This window comes from Ambystoma mexicanum (assembly GCF_040938575.1).
Source record: "Ambystoma mexicanum isolate Mex_15411 chromosome 12 unlocalized genomic scaffold, UKY_AmexF1_1 Mex_chr12_unloc.2, whole genome shotgun sequence".
Taxonomy (NCBI): Eukaryota; Metazoa; Chordata; class Amphibia; order Caudata; family Ambystomatidae; genus Ambystoma; species Ambystoma mexicanum.
This window is the reverse complement of record NW_027182323.1, coordinates 13,191,767-13,206,226: the sequence shown is the minus strand read 5'-3', so window position 1 is coordinate 13,206,226 and position 14,460 is coordinate 13,191,767. Positions and strand designations below refer to the sequence as shown.

General features: G+C 48.4%; 1 non-coding gene across 1 annotated transcript; it reads left to right on the top strand.

The window, feature by feature from the left end:
* Nucleotides 1-11,135: 11,135 nt before the first annotated feature.
* Nucleotides 11,136-11,208, top strand: TRNAF-GAA (transfer RNA phenylalanine (anticodon GAA)). The gene has a single exon. It is a non-coding gene; the product is annotated as a tRNA-Phe (tRNA).
* Nucleotides 11,209-14,460: the final 3,252 nt, after the last annotated feature.

Sequence of the window (14,460 nt, the reverse complement as noted above, 5' to 3'; positions counted from 1 at the left end):
ATACCTGTACACTTGCCTGCAAATGGCATGCTGAATGACCAGCACACAACGTGAAATATATCATTGTTCATACGTGTGATTTCAATATTGATCCTGCTCCCTATAGTTGCACTTCAATGCCTTAAATTCAACCTAATTATCAGGCTGTATACCGCGTGATTTTTTGACACCAAGAGTACCGCGTGGGTTTGGTTCCAAAGTACTTAAAGATCAATTTAGAACACAGCCAAGGGCCCATCACACATCTACAAGAAACAACACGATGGAGAGAGGCTCCGTGCACGTGATAGTTGCACCTGGAGCCGAAAATGCGATTTTTCTTTCGAAATGATTTGGCGAGCAGCTCTATTGATCTCCTTCCTGACATCCCACCCGTTTTGTTCCATTGTACTTGCTGGTTACAGAATAAGCAAAGAAATGGAAAATCCGATGCTATAACTGGGGCAATATTACAACAACAAAAAAGGAAGGAAATAAGGTCTAGGATTGCAGATGTCTGTTTCTTCGCAAGACGACCGAAGAGCATCATCAGTCAGCCGAAATAGCTCAGTTGGGAGAGCATTAGACTGAAGATCTAAAGGTCCCTGGTTTCGGCAGGGGATATTTTTTAAAGGTTTTTCATGCTGCTCCATTTGATAATCAGAATCTTTTCACACTTAAAGTTATCATTGAATGGCAGACGATGCAGTGGAAATAAATCTCTAATTCTTATTTTTCTCCCATATCTCCCCAAATGTAATTTCCATGTTAAAACTTGTTGCTCATTTCAACATGTCCTGTCTGTGCCATGAAATGGAAAAGAGACTTATAGGGGTCATAATATTTCAATGTGACTCTGGGCACATATGGCCATAATTCACAACTCACAGTACTGGGCATTATTTAGTTTAATGCTTTTGCAAAGATTTCCAGTTGCATAGGTGTTTTTTTTAAAGGGCTGCGGTTGAAGGAATAGGTGAAGTGGTGACAACTTTTGAATTTGCGCGGGTGGGGTGGGGTAGGGTAGGGTAGGGTAGGTGGGTGAACCATTTGGTGCAACTTTTGACCCAGATGATGTCCTGGGAAATTATATTCTACAGAATGCCATCACACAACATGACATCATAAGCAGTGACATCCAATTACCTGTGAGCGACACACAGTCCTTGTTAATGATGTCCAGTTTCCCACCAAAACAAAAAGTGATGGATTTAAGGTTTTGCAGAAGTCATAATCACTGGCACGTGCCATTCTTCTGTGTAACCTTCCCTATAATTATGTTGGCCAAGAATATCTTCACCAGCATGTACAAAACACCAGTGCAGAGTAGAATCCTGTCACTGTGATGCACTGTACACGGAGCACCCGTAAATTAACTCTTGCCAAATAAAGCACGCTGCAGGTGTTTTCTTTCAACACACACCACTCGTGTCTATTATTTTTGTCCGGCTAAGGTGATGGTGGTTCGGGAAGGGGGTAAGGGCGGGGGCGTCAAATGTTTCAAGATCGGGGGGGGTGCAGCTATGCCCCATGAAGCAGTATAAGTGTTCCAATTTTCTAATTTATCTTGCGGAGGGCAAGTGTGTGTTGATGCGGCTAAGCCGGGTACCGCACCAATCACACAGGACTGGATAGGGAGACAAGGGGTGCAAAAAAGGATGGAGCGGAGATGGACCCACCACGGTGCCGGGCTTTGTCTGTATATCTGGTAGAGAGTCGCAGGGCTGAACGTCGGAGGCGGTCTGCGGATCAGAGGCAGGATCTAGGCAGTGGCAGGAGATCAGAGGGGCGTTACGTTCCCCCAGGCAAGGTTTTATACATCCCGGTCCTATCCAGTCCCCAGACAGTGATCGAGCACGGGTGCAACCGAAAACTACCCTCGCTCTCTCTCATAACTGTATTGTTTCTGTATCAATTTTCTCTCTATTTTACTGTCGTACTGAGCACTACTTTGTTCATTTTTTCAGAGCCCCGAGGCGGAGTTATGAGGTGTATACATAAAAAAGTGCAGGTTGAGACCACAAGGGTCCACTGCAACCAGGAGTTAGAGCACGGCACCCAGGGGTACACGTCCTTAGTAATGGCCACAGGGCAATCCAATGATTGAGGAGGGTTGTGGGGGGGTTTGGGAACTGCAACAAGAGACAGCGTCTGCCATGGGGCTAAGCTGCCAGCTAACAGGTAAGTATGTACATTGAAATGAGGAGGGTCAAATAAAGAAAAGGGGAAAGAGGGAAAGGATAGGAATGGAGGGAGTTACGAGATTTCAGCAAGGGAAGTGGTCGGTCAGTGGTTTCAGCTGGGAGCTTTGCCCCCATGAAAGGAGTGTTCAAGCTGCCAACCTTAGTGCCATTTGCCCGGGTGCCTGGATGAGGAGGCCAAGAATGTCTTCACCGGCATATCCAGGATGCCAGTGCAGAGCAGAATCGTACTAAGTTAACTCTTGCCAAATAAAGCACCGCTAGGGAAGATTTTCCTTTGGTGCAATTTTCCCTCTGTTTATGGACCGCTCCAAACTTTTTGCTTTTGTTTGGCTAACCTAACCGGACTTTTTCCTGTGGAGCGCAGCCTTCAGCTGCACTCCTCTGGGCTTTTGTTCATCTGTTATGGGGATACTGACACGTCCTTCATACTGTCAGTACTGACTAACTATATTTCCCTTAGTCTTTGATTATGTTGTCATTTCTTGATAACTTTTGATCTATGTGCCAAGTACCTTACAGTACCGCACATAGGGGTCCTTTTGTTTTATGGCCCTAGACACACTCTAAGGATTTTCTGGTGACTGTACAGGTGTGCCTAGGACAAACTGGTGGCAGCAGTTTACTTTTATAGTATTTGTAATTCTTTTTAGTTAACCATACTGCGTTTACTGCGTTTGGCTCAAGACTGTGGCCACTGCCGAAATGGCTGTGGCACAAAGTCTTTTGTTCTGTCCTTTGTCCATTTTGTCCCTTTGTCTTCCCCCAGCTCGATCAGACAAGGGCTTTGGGCATGCAGCCACCCGTGAAAACCACAACTTTCGCGGGCTCCTGCATGTCACGTGTGCTAATGCCCAGGAAAAGGATTGGGACTCTATGGTCCCAATCTACACTACTGGTGCCAGTATGTCTGGTATGCCTGAATGACTGGAACCAATGTGGACCGCGATTGGTTCATGCCTGACGTTCATGCAAGAGAGCATATCTTTTGTTGGCTATCCTAGATTTGAGCATGAAACGAATTTCGGATGAGAGAGGGGGCTCTGTATCCATTCCAGGTCTATCAACTGAAGTTCTCTCCAAACTACATAAGGACCAAGTATCCTGAATTGCCAAAGGAGACCTTTGGAACCACCAGAGAAGTGCTGGAAGGTTTGGCACCCTGAGCCTGCTGTTGTTCCGTCAGACCCCTGCTCTTGTATCCACCACAGAAGGCCTGCAAGTGCGCTTCGACCCTTTGGAGTAGGGGGAACAACTACTCTCAGCACCTCCTGATTACCCTCAAAAAGAGCCTCATCAGAAGTGTTACTGGGCCATCCAGCAAACTGACAAGCTTGAACCTGGGGTATCGCATAGGAGCACTGCTGTTCCGAGTTGAAACTCGAGACTTGGGGAATCGCTGGCTTGTGGTCATGGGCCCTCTCCCGCCAAATGTTGTCCTAGCTCCTCTGGGTCGCGATTTAAAAGAGTGTGCCATGCCGTGAGCATTTGCAGTACCTGCATCGCCCGGATGTGGTGACGGTTATTGTATTAGCCTTGCCTGCCTGCCCCCTTGTGCCCTGTGATGTGCTGCACTGGAACTGTCCTCTTTTCTTCATCGTGAGCTGAGAAAAGGCTACTGTCCCGCCACAGACGATCGTCCTGTCCCGCAGCTGCTGAGAGCCAGAGCAACGTGCAACTGCAGGGGTTGAACCTACAAGCTACCTGGCCTACACTGGCAAAGTTTGGCCCAGACTGTATCGAGGGTGGGAGAGTACTTGCATCACTTACCGTCTACTCGCTATTCTCCAGTTCCTCCAGGAGGGTTTTGACAAGGGCATAGCGATCTCCACACTTTGCTCCCAATGGGCCTCCATTAAAATCCTCTTGGGGGACTCTGATGGCCACCTGGATGGGGAGGTGTTGGTGGGGAAGTTTCTTCGGGGTGTCTCAGCTTCCCGTCCTTGTACCTATAAGGGCCTTCCCCCAGGGATCGTCCTCCAGACTTAAAGTTCCTTCAGGGGCATCCCTTTGAGCTCCTGTCGGAAATTGATATCAAGCACCTTACTCTGAAGACTGCTTTCCTGATTGCCATCACGTCTGCCCATAGGCTGGGGGAGGTTGGGGCTCTGTTGTGTCAACCCTCTTTCTTGAGAGTTCTGCCGGACTCTGTGGTTTTGCGGTGTGATCCCAAGTTTCTGCCTAAAGTTGTGTCTCAGTTTCACACTTCTCAGGATCTGGTTCTCCCTGCGGTTTTTCAGAAACCCCAGGCGCCGAACGAGGTGGCTTGGCATGCCATTGAGGTGCGGCGGGCAGTTCTGGAATATTTGGCTCGGACTGCCCCTTTCCGGCAGTCTGATAGTCTCTTGGTTACTTGTGGCCCCGTGGAGCGGGGCGTAAGGCCTCTGTGGTTTTCATTAGCCGGTGGATCCGTACTGTTGTCTCCATGTCCTATTTGGTTTCTGGCCTGCCTGTACCTGACCACGTTCAGGGTCGATCTACCAGGGGGTTAGGCTGCTTCCTGGCCAGATGCTGTTATCTCTACAGAAGATTTGGGCGTTTCTCTACAGGGGTTTGGCTGAAACCTGGGCGGATCAGAGCACCTTTGTCAACCACTATCAGTTGAACGTCTCTCACTCTAGGGATGGTTCCTTCAGGGTTGGTGTTTTGTCTGTTGGGATGTGATTATTGGAGTCAATAAAGGTGTTTTTTTTTTGTTGCTGAACTTCTGTCTCTGTGTCTCATTGGGACCTCTCCCTGTTGCTGCTATGGTGTGCCTCATGAAGTAAGTACTGGGTCGAGGAAGAGTGGACGTGGAGGTAATGCTCTGATTACTTACCAGCAATCTTCATTACTCCTAATCCTACTCTTCCTCGTCGCAGTACTGACGACCCGCCTCTCCCTCCCTACGGGGGTTCCCATGCTGCGGCTTGAATACGTTAAACAGGAAGCTGAGGGTCAAGGGGAGAAGTTAGACAAAAGAAAAGAAATAGAAGAAAGTCCTGTATCGGAGACAGGGGCCTCATGAAGTAAATGCTGTGACGAGGAAGGGTACGACTAAGAGTAATGAAGATTACCTGTAAGTTATTAGAGCAATTTGTTGTATAATTCTCACAATAAATGATAGGAGGCGGTGTGGTTGCAAGTTGTGTGCTTTTATTCTTCTGTGCCACTCAAGTAAATCCGCAACATATATGATATGAGTCAATGATGGGCAACAGGCCCTGGAGCTGCGACACAACTCGTGTACATGCTGAGAGTCTCTCTTGCGGCTTGGAGGCCTCTTCTTGGGAGGAGCGCCCGGGAGCGCGTCCTGCTCCGTGGCTTTCTCCCGCTCGAATGCTTCGCTGAGCGCGCGGGGCCCGCACTTCCGGCCGCGCACGAGATCTCGCGAGACCAGCAGGTCTCGCGATATCTCTACACACCTCCCCCTGATAATGCAAAGGCAGTTCATTGCAATACATAGTCATTGTATCTCACCGGTCTTCTGTGTTCCCTTCGCGGACGATCGCCTCTCTCACTGCACACGTCCTGCTGGTCATTTTCTCGCTCGAGAGTTGGGGCATCCACTTGAATCTCATTTCCTTCAACTTCTCTTCTGTCTGTCTCCGGCTCTCGTTCTTCCCCCCTCTCATTGTCCATTACTCCTTCAGCTTCAGACCTTTCATAAGTCTTTTCCCTCTCTTGCCTCTTTTCAAACGTGGCTACTCTTTCCATGTTCCATGTGCGCCCATCTTCGGTGCGGACATGGTTGGCTCCTCGGTGAATCACCTTCACAGGTCCGCTGAACCGTGAGCCCGTGATCTGATCCTTGGTCGGTAACCGTATTTTGATCCAATCTCCTTCTTTTACTTCTGACTCTTGTTTGGTCCTTCTTCTTCTGTCGCTCCACCTTTTCATGCGTGCCTTGCTGTTCTCTATTCTCCACACCACTTCCGACATGTCTACTTCTTCGTCTTCTCTTACTTTGGCCAACCATGGCGGTACTAGCGTGGATGCTGCTCTCCTCCCTCTCAGCATGCGAAAAGGAGAAATTTGGGTGATCCCGTTGGGGGTCAGTCTGTGAGCTGCGATGGCCTCTTTTGTTGTTTTGAGGGGATCCAATCCTGAAGCGGTTGCTAATTGGATGGCTCCCTTAATGAACCTATTGGCCCTCTCGATGAGCCCATTTGCTTGGGGATGGTAGAGTGCTGCTTTCTTCTGGTGTATGTTGTGCTTCCTCAGAAACAGTTCCATATCTCTGGATATAAGTTGTACTCCGTTGTCTGTTACTAACTCGTTGGAGAGCCCTTCGCTCTGAAAAATGGCAGTCAGGACCTCTATTACGGTTGCGGTCGTGATGTTAGGAACAAACTTGGCCTCGACCATTTCGATAAATAGTCCACTAGCACTATGCCGTACCGATGCTCGGGCGCCATCGTCTCCAATGGTCCTATGAAGTCTAGACCCACTTTTGACCACACCGCTTCCGGGGTTTCTGTGGGAATCATGGGCGCCTGTCCGATTTTCAGGCGCTTGTCACTGTTGAGACACTCATGGCATCTCTCAATCATGGTGCGGATCTCCAGGTCCATGGACGGCCACCAGTAGGCTTCTCTCACTCTGCAACGTGTCATGGTGTTCCCCAGATGGCCCGCAGGGGCCCTGCACAGAATGATTTTTCTCATGCCTGCGGGCGGGATTATCTGGTCGGTTTTCATAATTATGCCGTCGGCTTCTGAGATCTCATCTGCCACTTTCCAATAAGGTCTCATACCTTCTGGCACTGCCCTTTCGTCTGGCCATCCGTTTTTGATCCATTCTCTGATTCTCACCATGGTAGGATCCTTTCCGTCTTCTTCCATCCAGTGTTTTTCGCTGAGTTCCAGGTAGTCGGGCGCCTTGAGATCTGTAATGGATGCTAGAATGCATTCTTCTTGTAAGAAAGTGGTGGCATTGTCCTTGCCCTCTGGCAATCTTGACATGCAGTCTGCCTGCAAATTCTTCCATCCGGAGATGTGTTGCACCTCGAAGGTGTATTCCTGCAGTTTTGCTGCTATGCGTGCTAATCGGGGTGTTGACACTTTGGTGCCACCTGGGCTGAGCATGTGGATGAGGGGCTTATGGTCGGTAACCAACTTGAACTTCCTGCCCCACACATATGTCCTGAAATGTTCCACAGCCCATGTACACGCTAACATCTCCTTCTCTATGGTGGAGTAGTTTTGTTCAGCTGACGATAGGGCTTTCGAGGCAAACGCTACCACATGTTCCGTGTTGCCCTTCTTCTGAGTGAGGACCGCCCCTAGTCCATATGCACTGGCGTCTGTAGTGATGACTGTACTCCACTCTGGGTTGAACGGTTGCAAGCATGGCGCTTTAACTATGTGTTGTTTTATGCTTTCCACCGATTTCTTCTGATCTTCCTGCCACGTGTACTCCGACCCTTTTTTGAGGAGCTCTCGGAGCGGTGCTGAGGTTTCCGAGAATTTGGGGATGAATTTTGCATAGTACTCCGCCAACCCGAGGAATGACCTCACTTCGTCTTTGTTGGTGGGTTCTGGAGCTTTAATTAAGGCCTGCAGTAAGTTTTGCTTGGGACTTATACCTTTCTCTGATATTTTGTACCCCAAATACTCAACTTCTTTTGCTTTGAACACACATTTTTCGTACCTTAATCTCACACCCGCTTCTTGCAGTTTGGTGAGGACTGTTCTCAATGTGACGTCGTGCATCTGTTCGTCCTTTGCGTAGATAAGGATGTCATCCTGGAAATAAGCCACGTTCCTGACGTTCCGCAGTAGAGCATCCATCATGCGTTGAAACGCTGAGGCTGCAGATGATAAACCAAATGGCATTTTGGTGAACTGGTACGTGCCAAACGGGGTGATGAAAGCGGTGAGTGGCTTGGACTCCTTGTGCAGTTGAATTTGATGGTAGGCGTTCCTCATGTCCAGTTTCGAGAATACTTTGGCTTCCTTCATCATGAGGATTAACTCATTTATGCTCAGCAGCGGGTAGCTGTCTGCAATAACTTCCAGGTTTAGGCTGCGGAGGTCAATGCATACTCTTAGCTCTTGTGAGTTCTGTTTCTTTATGAGTACCACTGGGCTCAGCCACTCAGAAGCTTCAATTTCTTCGATGACGCCATCTTTCTTCATTCTGTCCAGTTGGCTTCTGAGTGTGTCTCTTGCCGTTGTCGGTACTGGCCTTAATCTGTGCTTGACCGGGACTGCGTTGGTTTTGAGTAATATTTTGTGGACGAAGCCCTTGATGTGACCAGGTTCTTCCAAAAATAGTTTGGGGTAATCACTTTTCACTACTGGTGCGCTCCTCCAACTGACTGACAGTACCTGATCCTCTGTGCTGGGGTCCAGCTTGATTTTCAGTTTCGCCTGGTCGTCCCACCCTCATACCGCTGGGCCTTCTTGACTAAAGTAAACTTTGGTGGTGGTCTCTCTTCCTTTGAACTCTACTTTCCCTTTGATGTAGCCCAACAAGTCTACAGACGCACCACCGAAAACTGTAGGCTTGTGCCGTGTGCTGAGTACTTGGACCGTCTCTGTACCCATCATCTCTTTGTACGTGCGTAGGGGTATTATGGTGATATCAGAACCCAAATCAGCCATGACCCTTGTTTCCAGTCCATTTATTTTGATTGCACAGTGGGGCTTTTCCCTTCTGGCCCGTGAGCTGTTCACCATGATGACTGTCGGTCTCCCTTCATCTTCCGAGGACGAATCCCTCTCTGTGTTGTGTTCAGCGTTAACACTCGTGATCTTTTTGTTGCGCCACCGAGACATGATTGAGAAGTGACCAATCTTTTTGCATACTGAGCACTCCTTGTCTCTTGCTGGGTACTCTCTATCGAAGTCTAGATGCTTCGTGCTGGTGCACCTGTGGCATTTCAACGGTTCTTTCTTCCCCCATTTTCCTTCTCTCGCATCGAGGACCGGCCTCTCCTTCTTTGGGCGGATTGCCACTGATTGAACTTCGGTAGGGCCGTGGCCGCTTGCAAATTCTTTCCTTCTGCCTACCGTCTCCTCAAGTGCTCTCGCTATTTCAATAGCTTTTTCCAGCTGCAATTCCTTCTCTAAAATGAACTTATCTTGTACTTTTCTGCTGTTTGTGTGGACCACCAGCATGTCGCAGATGAGAGTCTCAGCGTTGTTACCAAAACTGCAGAGCGCCGCCAGTTCGCGCAGTTTGGTGACATAATCATCAACGGGTTCGGACGCCTCCTGTTTGCGGCTGTAGAACCGAATCCTGTGCAGGACGGTATTCTCCTTGCTGGTGAACCTTTTAACAATCCTTCGCACAGCCTCCTTGAATTCATCATCATTATCACCAGCTACCGGCTCCGGGGTGAGACTCTCAAACACCCTCTGTCCTTCAACGCCCAGGGCATTTAGTAACAACGCTCTGCGTCTCGCCGCCAAGTAGCCCGCGCCGCCCATGGCCTCTACATACGTTGTGAATAAGGGTTGCCATTGTGTCCACGGAATGGCAAGCCTACCTGGAGTTTGCAGGAAGGGCGGTGGTGGTGTCGCTCCTTGCATGGCTCCATGCGGGTTTTAGTGATGATCCTCGTCGCCAATTATGTTGTGTAATTCTCACAATAAATGACAGGAGGCGGGGTGGTTACAAGTTGTGTGCTTTTATTCTTCTGTGCCACTCAAGTAAATCTGCAACATATATGATATGAGTCAATGATGGGCAACAGGCCCTGGAGCTGCGATGCAACTCGTGTACATGCTGAGAGTCTCTCTTGCGGCTTGGAGGCCTCTTCTTGGGAGGAGCGCCCGGGAGCACGTCCTGCTCCGTGGCTTTCTCCCGCTCGAATGCCTCGCTGAGCGTGCGGGGTCCGCACTTCCGGCCGCGCACGAGATCTCGCGAGACCGGTAGGTCTCGCATATCTCTACACAATTGTAAATAAAGTTTGACTTAACTGCTGCCCAAGCAGCAAAGAAAGAGGAAGGGAAGAGAAAGGAAGCCAGGTTTATGGACGCAGTTAGAGAGGATTGGATACAATAGTCACATGGAAACAACATTCGACCTATCATAAACGGACTACAAACAGCTGTTTTAATGGGAAATGTCGTTTTTGTGATGGTTTCTTTTTAATATTCTTTGCTTTAATGCTGCTCGAGAAAAGAGAAGAGTAAGCATAATTCGGGCCTCCAGTCTTGACACAGAATCCGAGCACAGGCAACCTTGTCCTGCTAAAAAGGAAGACAACTCACCTTTCAACCAGCACAAACGATCACAATCTGGTTTCCAAAAGTCATAAAAATGTTGAGAACCGGTCGTTCAATGTGACCAAATACAGCGCAGTAGAAGTGTGCGGTTTCCATTGATATTACGTGGCAGAAGTGTTTTATTAGCCGGATTTGAACCAGCGACCTAAGGATATCTCATTATCTCACTACAGTCCTCCGCTCTACCAACTGAGCTATCGAAGGATACATGCACAAGTCCTTGCAAATGGCATGCTGAATGACCAGCACACAACGTGAAAGATATCATTGTTTATACGTGTGATTTCAATATTGATCCTGCTCCCTATAGTTGCACTTCAATGTCTTAAATTCAACCTAATTATCAGGCTGTATACCGCGTGATTTTTTGACACCAAGAGTACCGCGCGGGTTTGGTTCGAAAGTACTTAAAGATCAACTTAGAACACAGCCAAGGGCCCATCACACATCTACAAGAAACAGCACGATGGAGAGAGGCTCCGTGCACGTGAAAGTTGCACCTGGAGCCGAAAATGCGATTTTTCTTTCGAAATGATTTGGCGAGCAGCTCTATTGATCTCCTTCCTGACATCCCACCCGTTTTGTTCCATTGTACTTGCTGGTTACAGAATAAGCAAAGAAATGGAAAATCCGATGCTATAACTGGGGCAATATTACAACAACAAAAAAGGAAGGAAATAAGGTCTAGGATTGCAGATGTCTGTTTCTTTGCAAGACGACCGAAGAGCACAATCAGTCAGCCGAAATAGCTCAGTTGGGAGAGCGTTAGACTGAAGATCTAAAGGTCCCTGGTTCGATCCCGGGTTTCGGCAGGGGGTATTTTTTAAAGGTTTTTCATGCTGCTCCATTTGATAATCAGAATCTTTTCACACTTAAAGTTATCATTGAATGGCAGACGATGCAGTGGAAATAAATCTCTAATTCTTATTTTTCTACCATATCTCCCCAAATGTAATTTCCATGTTAAAACTTGTTGCTCATTTCAACATGTCCTGTCTGTGCCATGAAATGGAAAAGAGACTTATAGGGGTCATAATATTTCAATGTGACTCAGGGCACATATGGCCATAATTCACAACTCACAGTACTGGGCATTATTTAGTTTAATGCTTTTGCAAAGATTTCCAGTTGCATACGTGTTTTTTTTTTTAAAGGGCTGCGGTTGAAGGAATAGGTGAAGTGGTGACAACTTTTGAATTTGCGCGGGTGGGGTGGGGTAGGGTAGGGTAGGGTAGGTGGGTGAACCATTTGGTGCAACTTTTGACCCAGATGATGTCCTGGGAAATTATATTCTACAGAATGCCATCACACAACATGACATCATAAGCAGTGACATCCAATTACCTGTGAGCGACACACAGTCCTTGTTAATGATGTCCAGTTTCCCACCAAAACAAAAAGTGATGGATTTAAGGTTTTGCAGAAGTCATAATCACTGGCACGTGCCATTCTTCTGTGTAACCTTCCCTATAATTATGTTGGCCAAGAATATCTTCACCAGCATGTACAAAACACCAGTGCAGAGTAGAATCCTGTCACTGTGATGCACTGTACACGGAGCACCCGTAAATTAACTCTTGCCAAATAAAGCACGCAGCAGGTGTTTTCTTTCAACACACACCACTCGTGTCTATTGTTTTTGTCCGGCTAAGGTGATGGTGGTTCGGGAAGGGGGTAAGGGCGGGGGCGTCAAATGTTTCAAGATCGGGGGGGGGGTGCAGCTATGCCCCATGAAGCAGTATAAGTGTTCCAATTTTCTAATTTATCTTGCGGAGGGCAAGTGTGTGTTGATGCGGCTAAGCCGGGTACCGCACCAATCACACAGGACTGGATAGGGAGACAAGGGGTGCAAAAAAGGATGGAGCGGAGATGGACCCACCACGGTGCCGGGCTTTGTCTGTATATCTGGTAGAGAGTCGCAGGGCTGAACGTCGGAGGCGGTCTGCGGATCAGAGGCAGGATCTAGGCAGTGGCAGAAGATCAGAGGGGCGTTTCGTTCCCCCAGGCAAGGTTTTATACATCCCGGTCCTATCCAGTCCCCAGACAGTGATCGAGCACGGGTGCAACCGAAAACTACCCTCCCTCTCTCTCATAACTATATTGTTTCTGTATCAATTTTCTCTCTATTTTACTGTCGTACTGAGCACTACTTTGTTCGTTTTTTCAGAGCCCCGAGGCGGAGTTATGAGGTGTATACATAAAAAAAGTGCAGGTTGAGACCACAAGGGTCCACTGCAACCAGGAGTTAGAGCACGGCACCCAGGGGTACAAGTCCTTAGTAATGGCCACAGGGCAATCCAATGATTGAGGAGGGTTGTGGGGGGGTTTGGGAACTGCAACAAGAGACAGCGTCTGCCATGGGGCTAAGCTGCCAGCTAACAGGTAAGTATGTACATTGAAATGAGGAGGGTCAAATAAAGAAAAGGGGAAAGAGGGAAAGGATAGGAATGGAGGGAGTTACGAGATTTCAGCAAGGGAAGTGGTCGGTCAGTGGTTTCAGCTGGGAGCTTTGCCCCCATGAAAGGAGTGTTCAAGCTGCCAACCTTAGTGCCATTTGCCCGGGTGCCTGGATGAGGAGGCCAAGAATGTCTTCACCGGCATATCCAGGATGCCAGTGCAGAGCAGAATCATACTAAGTTAACTCTTGCCAAATAAAGCACCGCTAGGGAAGATTTTCCTTAGGTGCAATTTTCCCTCTGTTTATGGACCGCTCCAAACTTTTTGCTTTTGTTTGGCTAACCTAACCGGACTTTTTCCTGTGGAGCGCAGCCTTCAGCTGCACTCCTCTGGGCTTTTGTTCATCTGTTATGGGGATACTGACACGTCCTTCATACTGTCAGTACTGACTAACTATATTTCCCTTAGTCTTTGATTATGTTGTCATTTCTTGATAACTTTTGATCTATGTGCCAAGTACCTTACAGTACCGCACATAGGGGTCCTTTTGTTTTATGGCCCTAGACACACTCTAAGGATTTTCTGGTGACTGTACAGGTGTGCCTAGGACAAACTGGTGGCAGCAGTTTACTTTTATAGTATTTGTAATTCTTTTTAGTTAACCATACTGCGTTTACTGCGTTTGGCTCAAGACTGTGGCCACTGCCGAAATGGCTGTGGCACAAAGTCTTTTGTTCTGTCCTTTGTCCATTTTGTCCCTTTGTCTTCCCCCAGCTCGATCAGACAAGGGCTTTGGGCATGCAGCCACCCGTGAAAACCACAACTTTCGCGGGCTCCTGCATGTCACGTGTGCTAATGCCCAGGAAGAGGATTGGGACTCTCTGGTCCCAATCTACACTACTGGTGCCAGTATGTCTGGTATGCCTGAATGACTGGAACCAATGTGGACCCCGATTGGTTCATGCCTGACGTTCATGCAAGAGAGCATATCTTTTGTTGGCTATCCTAGATTTGAGCATGAAACGAATTTCGGATGAGAGAGGGGGCTCTGTATCCATTCCAGGTCTATCAACTGAAGTTCTCTCCAAACTACATAAGGACCAAGTATCCTGAATTGCCAAAGGAGACCTTTGGAACCACCAGAGAAGTGCTGGAAGGTTTGGCACCCTGAGCCTGCTGTTGTTCCGTCAGACCCCTGCTCTTGTATCCACCACAGAAGGCCTGCAAGTGCGCTTCGACCCTTTGGAGTAGGGGGAACAACTACTCTCAGCACCTCCTGATTACCCTCAAAAAGAGCCTCATCAGAAGTGTTCCTGGGCCATCCAGCAAACTGACAAGCTTGAACCTGGGGTATCGCATAGGAGCACTGCTGTTCCGAGTTGAAACTCGAGACTTGGGGAATCGCTAGCTTGTGGTCCTGGGCCCTCTCCCGCCAAATGTTGTCCTAGCTCCTCTGGGTCGCGATTTAAAAGAGTGTGCCATGCCGTGAGCATTTGCAGTACCTGCATCGCCCGGATGTGGTGACGGTTATTGTATTAGCCTTGCCTGCCTGCCCCCTTGTGCCCTGAGATGTGCTGCACTGGAACTGTCCTCTTTTCTTCATCGTGAGCTGAGAAAAGGCTACTGTCCCGCCACAGACGATCGTCCTGTCCCGCAGCTGCTGAGAG